Below are 14,478 nucleotides of genomic sequence, written 5' to 3'. Positions count from 1 at the left end.
AGGTGTTATGCTGAGAGCTTTTCAATCCTATGGGACTTTTCCAAAATCTAAGTATTCTTGGAAGATTAGTACCAGTATGTCCACTATTTCAGTCATTACTCCTTTTAATAACTCATCAGGTTCCGGGGCAGGGGAGGGTATATATTAAGTACAGTAAATAAGCAGATAGTAAATCATTCAGCAGTGCTTCAGAGGAATATTATCAAACAGAATTTGACATTGAACTACATGAGGACATACAAGGACAGTTGTCCAAAAGTTTGGTAAACTTATATTTGAAGTCAATCTCTACAATACATAATGTCCCTATCACTTCTCACATTGAAGTCATACTTCAGGTCTTCATCACCTCAAATCTTTGATTTTTCCCATTTCCCATATGATTTCACAAGCTTCATTTCCTCCAAAAATTGCAGACTCTGCCCACATCTAAACTAAATGCTGTACTGTTATTATCCTCGACTCCATTATATGCCTTTGGAACAGCCTGTCAGGTCCAAAATTGTTCATAGCCTTGTTCCATCTGTACTTTGTAATCCAGTCCTGCTGTGCTTTCTGGCTTGCAAATTCTATTCTGCTACTCTTAAGTTCCCCTTGACTCAGAGTCACTGAATGGTGTAGAAGGAAACCTTTTGGTCCATCATGTCTTCACCTGTTCTTTAAATGAGCAGTTCATCTTTTGTCATGCCTGCCCTTCATCTCTTGACTCTGCACATTCTCTTCTAGTTCACTTTAACCTGCTATTGCAAAATGCTTCTTCAGATACCATGCTCCTCCCTGCTTGAATTCAGATTTATCTATCTTTACTAGATGCCAATCCATTTTGAAAGACTTGACTTTGACTTCCTGTTCCTGATCTTGCCAATAGTCTTTCACTTTTCAATACACTCTTCCCTATTTATTGGAAAGCATTTTGGGATATCGTCTCCATGCAAACTGCCTACAAAAAGAATCATACAACACAGAAGGAGGCCACTTAGCCAAACAACTTTGTGTCTGCTCTTTAAAAGAGTCATCTAATTAGTTCCACTCCCCTTCTTTTTTTTCCAAAGCCTGACATTTCCTTTATCACATATATACCAACTTTCCTTTGAAGGTTCCTATTACATAAATTTCAACAGACACTGTGTACCTGTTCATAGCAATTTAGTGCATTAAAACACATCTCCTCTCAATCCTGGTTCCTTTGTCGATCATCTTAAAGCCTGTATTCCTTGATTAGCAAACACACCTGCCATTGAAAACAACTTCCCCCATTTATCACATCAAATCTGAGAACAACTTTACAGATAGTAGGAACTGCAGATGCTGGAGTCTGACATAACAAGGTGTAGAGCTGGATGAACACAGCAGGCTAGGCAGCATCAAAGGAGCAGGAAAGCTGACGTTTTGGGTCTGCACCCTTCTTCAGAAAATACTCTAATTACAACATATACCTGAAGACCAGCATTCATTGTATGATTCCATTAAATCTCCTCTGCATGCTGTCCAAGCTATTGACATAATGATTGTGTGCCCAGAATTGGCTACAATATTCCAGACGAAGCCTATAAAACTTATTAAAGATTATAACTATTTAATTGTTAGTTTTTATCTTAGCGATAGCATGATCTCATTTCCAGATGTCATAAATACCTTGAATGTGAACATAGCTTAAATGAAATAGTCAATAATTTCAAGTAAGATAGAGATAGAAGGTTATGCTGATATAGTTTGAAGCAGGATGGGAGGAGTTTAATTTAGATCATAGATTGATGTAGGTCAGTTAAGTCAAATAATGTGTTCTTTTCTATATATACATATGTAGAAATACTCTGTGTAAATGTCTATTGCCAATTTAAATTACTCTTATTCTTGGCAGAGCAGCTGAACAAAAGTACAATCATTTTGCTAGTAGGTCCGCAACTGAGTATAATTTTGATGGTAGCATTTTTTTTATGAAAGAACACATCAGTGACAAAGCCAGAATTTGTTACTCTTTCCTAATTGTCCTTGAACTGAATAGTTTGTCAGGCCATTTCAAAGAATAGGTAGGAACGGATCACATTATTTTGGTTTTGGAGCCACGTATAGGCCACACTGAGTAGAGATTGTATCAGTAACATTCCCAACTGCAGATGCTGGAGAATCCAAGATAAGATAAGATAAGAGAGACCACTCTCTCCGCGACTCCCTTGTCCGCTCCACACTCCCGTCCAACCCCACCACACCCGGCACCTTCCCCTGCAACCGCAGGAAATGCTACACTTGCCCCCACACCTCCTCCCTCACCCCTATCCCAGGCACCAAGATGACTTTCCATATTAAGCAGAGGTTCACCTGCACATCTGCTAATGTGGTATATTGTATCCATTGCACCCGGTGCGGCTTCCTCTACATTGGGGAAACCAAGCGGAGGCTTGGGGACCACTTTGCAGAATACCTCCGCTCAGTTTGCAACAAACAACTGCACCTCCCAGTCGCAAACCATTTCCACTCCCCCTCCCATTCCTCAGACGACATGTCCGCCATGGGCCTCCTGCTGTGCCACAATGATGCCACCCGAAGGTTGCAGGTACAGCAACTCATATTCCGCTTGGGAACCCTGCAACCCAATGGTATCAATGTGGACTTCACAAGCTTCAAAATCTCCCCTTACCCCACTGCATCCCAAAATCAGCCCAGTTCTTCCCCTCCCCCCACTGCATCACAAAACCAGCCCAGCTCGTCCCCTCCCCCCACAGCATCCCAAAACCAGCCCAGCCTGTCCCTGCTTCCCTAAACTGTTCTTCGTCTCGCCCATCCCTTCTTCCCACCTCCAGCCGTACCTTCATTTCCTACCTACCACCTCATCCTGCCTCCTTGACCTGTCCATCTTCCCTGGACTGACCAATCCCCTCCCCACCTCCTCGCCTATACTCTCCTCGCTACCTATCTTCTTTACTCTCCATCTTCGGTCCGCCTCCCCCTCTCTCCCTATTTATTCCAGTTCCCTCTCCCCGTCCCCCTCTCTGATGAAGGGTCTAGGCCCGAAATGTCAGCTTTTGTGCTCCTGAGATGCTGCTTGGCCTGCTGTGTTCATCCAGCCCCACACTGAGTAAAGATTGCAGATTTACTTCCCTTAAATACATTATTGAACCAGATGGATTTTTTGACAAATGGCAATCATTTAATGGCACCACTAACAATCTTGTAATTGCAAGTTTTTCCTTATAATTGAATTTAAAGTTCCAATAGCTTCCATGTTGGGCCATTTCCCAGAGCATTATTCAAACCTCTGGATTACAATATCCAGTGACATTCCCACTACACCACCATATGGTCCCAAACTGTTAGATACTATGTCGAGTAAACATAAACACTAATTGGGGCTCACCAACTATTTCAGTACATCTGCACTACTGAGCTTACATAAGCAAAATGTAGCATTTCCATTCAAGTCTGAAGGAAATTGGAAAACTGTTTAAAAAGTGGTATTTCTTTACACTGCCTTCCATCTATCATTAATCTCAGGAGGCGACTAAAGCCAAGTGTTCCCAATTCGCACTGAGTTTCCTGTTTGTCATTCAGCTACTTTTGACTTTCACCATTTCATAGAGTTATCCTTTTTGTTTTTTTCCTCCTTTTCGTATCCCTGGACATTCTGAAACCTCCTACATCTCTAATTCTAATGAAATATCATCGATTTGAAATATTAACTCTTTCCAGCTACACAGATGCTGCCAAGCCACAAAATATGTCAGCGTTTTCCAGTTTTATTTTCAGTTTTCCACAACAGCAGTTTTTAACTAATTGTGTATTATTTTGGCATTGAAGGCGGTTAAAAGACATCATTCTGTCTGAGTTTACTGATAATCTTGAAACATGTTTTTAAGTTGACTATTGTGATTTTATTTCTAGGTCTAAATTCCCAAGACAAACACAGGGCTTAACTACATTCTAGAAACATATCATTGAACGCAGGAGGAAATTATAGCTAAGTGTCTGTAACTCCCTCTGTGGGTGTCATTTAGTAATCGCAAAGTAGTACAAAGCTCCACTTCTATGCTCAGTGAAACTGAACATTATGTGGAACGATCTCTCATAATCACACAGTAATATCAGGCAACAAAACTGGTGTGGTTAAAACAAATAGATTTCCATATGATGCAAGCCTCTTCTCAGAAATTTCATGGAAATACCAAACTGCACAACCAGCATTATATACACTTCATAAGAACAGGCCATTATATTCCCAAGTGTCTGCAGCTCTCCGGATATGTGAGTGATACTTTGATAATTGCACCCTAGTCACTGTCAATTGCATACCATGAGACATGTGAGGAAGCTTGGATAACGCTCTGAGAGACAATTAAACACAGAGAAGGCAAACAATGCATGCACTTGCTTTCTGTTCTGCAGCATGTATACAATGTTTGTTGTGCAGTCGTATCAGTAGTTCCCGCCCCCTCGCTGCATGAAGGGCGACCTCTAGTGACTGCGACACAAACAATGTTCCAAAACCCTGCTTGGTATTTTCAGTTTCTGCAGGACCAGCTGCTATTGTTTCTTAATTGTCCTGCGGGTTACATACTTAGAGCAGCCAGCTTGCGGAAGGTACGTATGTCATATTGCACTCATTTTTGCAATATTGATGATTTTACAGCAGCTTATCTGCTTAATGCTTCAAAAACATTGAGAAGATGTTTATTATCTTTTACATTTTTATTGCTTTCCAAGACGTCACATCATTTTTGAGGTTAATATTGGCAGTTTTCTTCTCTTACACAATTGGAGATGTTTACAGGAATGCACTAATACATTGAGTTTGTCTGTGTTGCTACAATACCATGATGAAAAGACACACACTGTTATACAGTTGAACTGACTTTACACCATTTGTGAAGGCTTCTGCACTTCAAAGGTATACCAATGTCCTTAATGAACGTGACACATTTTAAATGGATATTGTGGCAAAGAAGTGGCATGGGCAGTTAAGGAATGTCAATTTGGTCAGGAATGAGCTAACTAATTTTCCTTCTGTTGGCCCCGGACTACCATCATGCTGTCATTGATTGATTAATTTCTAAAGGAAATAACTGCTAGACTGGATGTCTGACAGGTAGTAAGGAAAACAACAAGAAAGAAAAATCCACCTTGATTTCATCGTCACCGATCTACCTGTAGCAGATGCACCTGTCCATTATAATATGGAAAGAGACCACCGCATAGTCTTTGTAGTGATGATGTCCTGCCTTCACCCAACGATACCCATTCCGACTGTGCTGAATGAGATAGATGTAAAACCAATGTAAGGACTCAAGATTGGGCATGCACGAGTTTCTGTGGGCCACCAGCAGGGCAGGATTGTATTCAGTCATAGATAATAAAATGTGAGGCTGGATGAACACAGCAGGCCAAGCAGCATCTCAGGAGCACAAAAGCTGACGTTTCGGGCCTAGACCCTTCTGATGAAGGGTCTAGGCCCGAAACGTCAGCTTTTGTGCTCCTGAGATGCTGCTTGGCCTGCTGTGTTCATCCAGCCTCACATTTTATTATCTTGGAATCTCCAGCATCTGCAGTTGCCATTATCTCTTGTATTCAGTCATGATCTGTAACCTCATAGCTCAGCATATTCCTCATTCTAGCATTACAAAACAGCTAACAATAACCTGCATCTCATGAGTAAATAAGAAAGAAAAATCTCATTTTCCTTTCCAATTCAAAAATAAATTGATCTCTGGCTTGAGAACACTAAATAATGGAGCATTCCCAGCTCCCTGAATGCAGAAGTACATAGGTTTACCTTTGAATAAAGGCATTTCTCATTATTATAAATGGTTGGCCCCTCATCCTGAAACCATGACCTGTCACCCTGATACCATTTTAATAAAATCATATTATAGGCACTTTCCTTTCTTTAAGTCCTTCCAGTGTATATGATCATTGGCAATTCAACACTTCTCCAATATTGTCCTGCAGTATTGGGTATGATTATGGATTAACCACAATATGGGATTTTAATCCACAACCAGCCAATCCAGTTGAGCCAAGCAGATACACTCTGAACAGCAATTATCATTTACTTCCTGAATCTTCTGAATGTAACTACATTTCTACCTACAATATAATGTAACAGAACTGACTCCTGGGTCCTGAAACCTTTTGCTTGTCATCCCTGCTTGGGTTTGAATCATTTCCTGTCAAATATTTTTCTTTGGCCATTTATCTTAGCTGTTAATTCCAGCTTTGGAACCACATCAAACTCTTTTGAAAATCCAACTGCATAGCATCAAGTACATTACCCATAGTATTGGGATTGCAATACCACCTTCAAAAAAAAAATCAACATTTAAGTGTAAGTGGGTAATGTCCTTTCCCTAGGATGCATCATTTGTTAATGCTGTGGTACCTACTGTTGTTCCATTTCTGCTGTTGGGGTGTTCTGGACCTCTGGAACCGATTGTAAATCTGTTATCTGTGCAGATGGTGAATTCACATCTGCCTGATCAAATGGCTTCAATAGAAGAGCAGTTTCTAAGTTGGTCTACGATTGTGGTAATATATCTGGTCATTCACTTTCACTGCATACAATTTAACTGACAACTGATTTATTCTGGTCTCAAATTGTCACTTGGTTTGACTCTTGTTGAGAGCATTGAAGGTTTATACTCTAACTGTCCCTCCAATGCTCAACTCCAGCAAAAGTTTAACTGCTTTCTCAAAGTTAAATCTGTCTTACTGCCATTTCACGTCAATTTTGTCACTCTCTACTTCTGGCTTCAGTGGATTTTTTGCTATTGGAAGAACATTTGGATTTGGTGTTACATTAGCCTTTATATGACTACTTTCCATGCCTTCAGTAGATATATATTTCCTCTTGAGGTTTATTTTGTATATACATATGCTGGATTTTCTTGATCATTTTCTGGTTCCTTTGGAGATTCTCAGCCTGTCAGTTTGACTCGGGATAGAATGAAGATGATAGATTATGTTGAATTTCTCAAATCTTTGAGGCGGCTGAATTCTTCACTCTTGAATTGAAAGTCATTGTCACTCACCACAATGTTAAGGATACTATAACAGCTGAAACGTGCTGTCAAGGTGTTCAACGATCCCACCAGTAGCTGTTGAAGTCAGCTGGTCTACTTCCAGTCAGAATAGTAGCCTATGGTGACAATCATCTCCTATGCACATCCATAGCCTGTCTGGAATTTTACGTGTCATCAGTGGTCCTCTCACCTGTTTAGCTTAGTCTTCATCACAAGCACTGCACTGGCTGATAAGGTATTTGATTTTGTTGCTATGTTTGGTCTTAGAGCACATCAACTGCATTCCTCATTCTTGATTTGACTCATTGATGGCTTGTATGCATGCACTTTAGCATCTTTCCTTTCAACCCTTTAGACATAATGACTCAATTTCATTTGTACAATATGCCATTTCAGGCTATCAGTTTCAGCACTGGTGTTGTCATCTTATTGGCTTGATTTTGATGAATGCTGCTTGTTTTATATCTCAATATTACCGCACTTCCTTGTTAGTGAGTTGGCATAATAGTTCATATAATTTGGCAAGAATTAGTTAGAAGTCCTGAAAATCATTGTGCTGCTTTATCACTGTTACAGCCTTTATCTTTTCATCATATGGATGAAAACCTTCTGCTGTCAGTACGTGACCTGTGTACTAGATTTTGGGCTCCTTTCAGTGCAATATTTCTGTTCAGCTTGAGGTTCATCTTGGGGCTTTCTCTAGTAGCCACACTAGTTTTTGACTGTTATCTACAAGGGCAGTTTCCAATGTGCTGCCACAACAAATTAGCAGATCATTCACGATATAGCTCCAACTCCAGGAAGATCACTAATTATTTCATGTCATCTGTATTGATATTTCTCTAGAGCTATGGAAATGCAAATGGCATGTGAAACCATGTGTATCTCGCGAACAGAATCCAATAACCATCCATCACATTTAGTAGTGAAAATTTTGCCTTTGCAAGTTGCGACAACATTCCTTTGTGGCTTAGGACACTGACTGAGATCTCCTCAGAACAATATTTAATTCCTTTGAGTCAATGCACATCCACTGCTTTACATGCTGTTTTGTAGCTAAACCATTCTGTCACAAGATCTTCACTTCCTTGCTTGCTCCCATCTTTTCCAGTTCTTCTATATCTTCTTTCAGGCTGGCCTTTAGGGAAGCTGAAACATGTCTCAGCAGGTGCTGAATTACACTTTCATCTAGGGATAATGGGAACTGCAGATGCTGGAGAATCCGAGATAACAAAAGCTTGGAGCTGGATGAACACAGCAGGCCAAGCGGCATCTGAGGAGCACAAAAGCTGATGTTTCGGGCCTAGACCCTTCATCAGAAGGTTTGTTCAGTGCCAGGAAGTGAAGGGTCTGATGAAAGGTCTAGGCCCAAAACGTCGGCTTTTGTGCTCTACACTTTCATCTACTTTGAGATGATAAAATCCAGAAAGTCATCTTAGACCAATAAATGTACTATTGTGCACCTCTAGGATCTGTTCCATGGTCAAAGCTGCAGCACATCATAAAGTTGTTGAGGTATGTCCAGGTTACCAGTCAAGCTTTGCTCTGGCTGAATGGAGTTACGTTTGCTTGCCATCTGTGATCTAGGAATCTAGATCTTTGTTCCACTCATTAAGTTGGACTCCGTTTTCTCTCATCTGTATTCAAGTAGTGTTTAATTATACAGCCTTCGCCTTATTTTTGAGAGCTTAGTTTTTGGTGCGCTATGTTGAGTCACTTCACTCATGCCTGTGAAGCTCATGATGTTGCAGGATTCATTGCTGTTTATATGACACATTAGGTTGACTCGGCGTTCTCCTTCTGTTGTCATCGCTCCTACAGTCACAAACCATTTATTACTTATCAACTGAGCCAATCTATTGCTTGGTGTAGATTTGTCAGAATCCTCAGCTGATGTTTCTCTAGTATTCGTCTGTATGCATTTGTCACACTTATTTCTAGCCCTGCACCCGCATGCAAAGTACTTTAACTTCTTGCTGTGAGAAAATTGCTTTCATGGCACTGAACAAACCTTCTTTTCTTTTGTGTGATGTCCTGTATACTATTTGCATCCCTCCCTTTGCCCACGTTCTCTCAGTTCTTTTAGCCCAGAATGTCTATTGGCATGGTGGTTAGGACTGCTACCTCATAATGCCAGGGACTTGGGTCTGATTCCAGCCTTGGGTGACTGTCTGTGTGAAGTTTGCATGTTCTCTGTGGCTGTGTGGGTTTCCTCTAGGTGCTCCAATTTCCTACAACAGTCCAATGATGTGCAGGTTATGTTGATTTACCATGCTAAATTGTCCTTGTAGTCCAGGGATGTGCAGGCTAGGTGGATTAGCCATGGAAACACAGAGTTATAGAGTGGGAAGAGTAGGTATTGGTGGGATGCTGTTCAGAGATTAGGTGCAGACAGGATGGGCCAGATAGTCTCTGTTTGTGCTATAGGGATTCTGTGATTCTATGAATATAATGTAAGGTTTTGTCAGTTCTGCCATGAATCTGCTTAGTTCCTATTTTACAACATCAACACTTCTGCACATCAATTGTTTTTTTGAGAAAATATTTCTCCTCTCTCACTAGTCTTGTTCTCACTGTAGGGTCTCTTAAGCCTGATGCAATCTGTCTTTAACTAGATCATCTTTTAATTCCCCGTGCTACAGAAGTCTGAAATGTTTTACAGAGTTTATGCATTGATCAATGGATTATTTTTCATCCTGACCTTAATATTGAACTCATACTACTCATAAGTTATTTCTTTTGGGGTTCATGGCATGGCTGCAAGCCAATAAAATCATGCAGTTTTGTTTTTATGTTTTCTGACAGATTTGAGATGGTGTACAGTTTGAAACAGGCTATCGTCAAAATAAGTGTACAGCTACTCATAGCTGCTATGGCTGGTTAACTAGATCTTCACCATTTTTAACTGTGCTACTGCCTGTGGAAAAAGTGCCAGTTCTGTTTTGTATTACAATTCATTTCAACTGGTCTGGAAGATGAATAGTTGCAGTCATAGTTGAATCTTACTCATGCTTCAGTGGCTTTTAGAGCTTTCACAGCCCTGAACATTCCTGTCTCCTCCTGTCTTGCTCGATACAGCTTTCCAACACTCCATCCCAGCTCCAATCCTGACAACATGTTGTTATGTGTTCAATCTGATATGTGCTGCCAGTATTTTCTCTTTATTGAACTTGGCTGCAAGATGGATGTGCCCTCCCAGTGCCTCATGCTAGATGTTACGTGGGTGTAGCAAGCCAGGAGGCATATTGCTTGCAGTTGTGCATTTCTAACCCAAGCCCTCTGTACCTTTGATCCACGACATCTTTCTCACAATCCACTTGAAGTAATTTTGTGTCTAACTCCACCGATGCCACCAGACCTGCAAAGATTCTCCAGTATTTTTGGTTTTAATTTCAAATTTCCAGCATTTGTATTATCTTAATTTTGTGTTACAATACAAAAGCCCTGCCTTTGATGAGAATTTGGTCTACCAGATCTCTTTGCCTTGGTGGACACTTGTGAGTTCCTCATAATACATTCACATAGTGCTTTAATGTATTCTTCCGGTATTCCAATGAACTCTGTGACTACTTTGACATCTTTTTCATGCATAAACACGTATGCCTTATTCTCCAGTGTCTGCCGTGAGTACATTGCTGCAGTCTGTTTTGTACTTGTAGTTTCAATATTCTGCTAAAATATTCATATCTGTCAATATTTCTAAGGCACCATTAATATTTCAGTCTGCTGACAGTCGTGCAAATATTCAGAGAAACAAATTTCATTTGCTCTTTGTTGTTTTCCTAATAGCTAGTGTTGGATATATTTCTGTTCATTAATGTTATAATAAACCAGTTATCTTCACCATGAACTAACAATGATTATTTACAAGGTTTCCACAGTCTGCTGACATGATGAAAATGAAACCTGTTGTTCAATATCATGTGTGCCTCCGGCCTGCCCACTCACGTGCAAGGATTGTTCACTTTACTCCAATTATGGCCATGCTCAGTTTCCCCAACCACTGTCTGGGATTATGTCCAAATGTGGTGAATACTGAACTCTTGCTTTGTTGGCTATAAAGATTCTACATCAACTCAATCAACCATTTCCTATTGTGCAGAATTACATACTACAAAGCAACTAGAACTTGGCACTGCACTGATAATCAGTCACATTTTGTTATGCTTGAATTTTTCTGTCGCATTTATCTAATTGGTTATAAATAGAGTCACAGAGCTGTATAGCATGGAAACAAACCCTTTGGTCCAACTCATCCATGCCAGTCAGATATCCCAAATTAATCTAGCCCCATTTGGCCCATTTCTGTCTAAACCCATCCCATTCACATACCCATCCAGATGCCTTTTAAATGTCATAAATGTACCAGCTTCCACCACTTCCTCTGGCAGTTCATTCCTTACACACAGCACCAATTCTAACAGGAGTGGACAGGGTAGATGCAGGGAGGATGTTCCCATTGGTGGGTGTTTACAGAAACTAGGGATCACAGTCTGAGGAATCGGGGGGGCCATTTCGGACAGAGATGTGGAGACATTTCTTCACCCAAAGAATGGTGAGCCTGTAGAATTCAAATAGGCTATAAGGCATGGGCGTGGAAGTAGCTGATGCCAAAACATTGAATGTATTCAAGAGGCGGCTAGATGTAGCACTTGGGGTGAATGGAATCAAAGGTTATGGGGAGAAAGCAGGATTAGGCTAATGAGTTGGATGATCAGCCATGATTGTGAAGAATGGTGGATCAGGCTCAAAGGCCTGAATGGCCTCCTGCTGCTCTTATCTTCGTTACCCTCTGCAAGAACATATTTCCCCTTACGTCGCTTTAAATCTTTCGCCTCTCACCTTAAGCCCATACCCTCTTAGTTTTGGACTCCCCAACCCAGGGAAAAGACCCTGTCTATTTACCCTATCCATGCCCCTCATGATTTTATAAACCTCTATAAGGTGAGCCCTTGGCCTCAGACGGTCAGGGAAAACAACCCCACAGCCCATTCAGCCTCTCCCTATAGCAAAAACCCTCCAACCCTGGCAACATCCTTGTTAATCTTTTCTGAACCCTTTCAAGTTTTCACAACATCCTTCATATAGCAGGGAGACCAGAATTGCTCACAGTATTCCAATAGCGGCCTAACCAATGTCCTGTACAGCCTCAACATGACCTGCCAACTCCTATAATCAATGCACTGATCAATAAAGGTAAGTGTACCAAATGTCTTCTTCACTATCCTGTCTACCTGTGACTCCACTTTCAAGGAACTATCAACCTGAAGTCCAAGGTATCTTTGTTCAGCAACACTCCCTGGGACTTACTATTTAGTGTATAAGTCCTGCCCTGATTTGCCTTTCCAAAATGCAGCACCTCACATTTATCTAAATTAATCTCCTTTAGCCATTCCTCGGCCCATTGGCCCATCTAATCAAGATCCCATTGTAATCTGAGGTAACCATCTTCTTTTGGTGTCATTTGCAAGCTTACTAATCATAAATGACAAAAAACAGGGGACCCAGCACTGGTCCTTGTGAGACACCGCTGGTCACAGGCCTCCAATCTGAAGAACAACCTTCAACCACTACCCTCTGTCTTCTACCTCTGAGCCAGTTCACTATTCAAATAACTAGTTTTCCCTGTATTCCATGTGATCTATCCTTGCTAACCAGTCTAACATGAGGAACCCTGTCATATGCCTTACTAAAGCCCACGTAGATCATGTCCACCGCTCTGCCCTCATCAATCCTCTTTGTTAGAGATAATGGGAACTGCAGATGCTGGAGAATTCTAAGATAATAAAATGTGAGGCTGGATGAACACAGCAGGCCAAGCAGCATCTCAGGAGCACAAAAGCTGACGTTTCGGGCCTAGACCCTTCATCCTTTTTTCTTTAATTACAGATTTAATTACAGAAGGGTCTAGGCCCGAAACGTCAGCTTTTGTGCTCCTGAGATGCTGCTTGGCCTGCTGTGTTCATCCAGCCTCACATTTTATTAATCCTCTTTGTTACATCTTCAAAAAACTTAATTAAGTTAGCGAGACACAAATTCCCATGCACAAAGCCGACAGAATGACATTCTACTGCTCTCCTCTGTTGTAGTGTTTGTGAAATGTCCACTAATGACGTCACAATGAAATAAGCAGTTCTGATTTAAATATGTAGAAAAGTCTTATTCAGGCAATACAGGGTTATCACATGCCTCAAAATTACCATTGTACTTACCATGAATCCAACTCCTTTGGCAATCAACATTACTAACGTTTTGTTAATGATTCAGCTTTGGGTTCTTTTGAATTTCAGAGTTATGTATGTGCATATGTTGCAATAAGCTTGACTAACTGACACAAATGAAACACACTAAGCAGAAGCGAGGAACTGTAATACTAGAAACAGGAAGGGAGTGTGTGCTTTTGTGATTCAGTGGTATTGGCCCTACCTCTGAGGCAAAAGACCATGGTTCAAGTTTCACCTGCTCCAGAGGTGTGTAATAATATCTCTAGACAGGCTTTTAAGAAATATCTCACACTAGAGGAGCCACCAGAATTGCTGCTGAGAAATTCTGTAGTTGCACTTTGAGCTTGGTGATCCAGCAGTGAATCATGCAAGAATGGATATGTGTTGCATTCCCCAGCAGTGACATCCTTCACTTGATGAGCAATAAAAAGTTAACTAAAGAATGATTATTCCTGGAAAATAAATTAAGAAAGCAAAGCATCTAATAACTTGTTTCAGAGTTTGCAAATCTTATTTTTACACACTACACAAAATATATTAAAATAACATTTAATTGAATACTCTCAAACTTCAGCTTTTGTAACTTTGCTGGTACAATGTGCTGAATATTATTTTGCCTATTCATTCATAGGAGGTTGGTGTCTCTGGCTGGACCAGCATTTATTCCCCATGCCTTATAGCCTTTTTGAAATAACAATTCAAAATGACAAAACATTTAAGCTTCGATTTACGGCTGAGTTCAATAATTAATCATTAATTAACCTTTGAAGAATCAATTATTTTGAAATGTATGCTTTGTTACCATTAATATAACTATGGGTTTTGGACACGTCTGATGCTCCTGATTGTAGAGCAAGGATAGTTGTGCAGTCTTAAAACTTCAATATAATTTATTTGCTTCAATCTTATGTAAGGGTGTCTTGTAGTGGAGTAAAGAGCATCCATGCATCTGAATTGAAATCTGTAGGTTCAAATCCCACTCCAGAACTTGTTGTCTAAGGAAGGGCCATCAAGGACATATCAAAGAAGCTAAGAATCATCTTGTAAATCCTTTCGGCACATGCCAGTGGCCAATGTTATGAAAGGGTGAGATTCCTGGTCAGTCCGTATCGTGGAAACAAGTTGGAGCCTCTGCTGACACTATCCATAGATCCTTCAGCAGATCCTTCCAAACTTATGACCTGTACCAACTGGAAGGACAAGGGCAGCAGGAACCTGGGAGCACGACTAGCTGCAAATTTCAC

At 40.7% G+C, this 14,478-nt stretch overlaps 1 protein-coding gene across 10 annotated transcripts in view; it reads left to right on the top strand.

The window, feature by feature from the left end:
• cnr1 (cannabinoid receptor 1) overlaps positions 1–14,478 on the top strand; it is a 37,464-nt gene that overhangs the window by 7,697 nt on the left and 15,289 nt on the right. The window contains exon 1 of one of the 10 annotated variants that reach the window (XM_048530900.2): positions 4,495–4,575. The exons of the other annotated variants lie outside the window; for them this stretch is intronic. The gene's annotated coding sequence lies outside the window, so the exon portion shown is untranslated. Of the gene's footprint in view, positions 1–4,494; positions 4,576–14,478 lie in introns of those variants that run through there. 10 annotated transcript variants of the gene reach the window in all.

This window comes from Stegostoma tigrinum, chromosome 4, assembly GCF_030684315.1.
Source record: "Stegostoma tigrinum isolate sSteTig4 chromosome 4, sSteTig4.hap1, whole genome shotgun sequence".
NCBI classification, from domain to species: domain Eukaryota; kingdom Metazoa; phylum Chordata; class Chondrichthyes; order Orectolobiformes; family Stegostomatidae; genus Stegostoma; species Stegostoma tigrinum.
The sequence above is the reverse complement of the archived record's forward strand: the minus strand, read 5'-3'. Positions and strand labels throughout refer to the sequence as shown.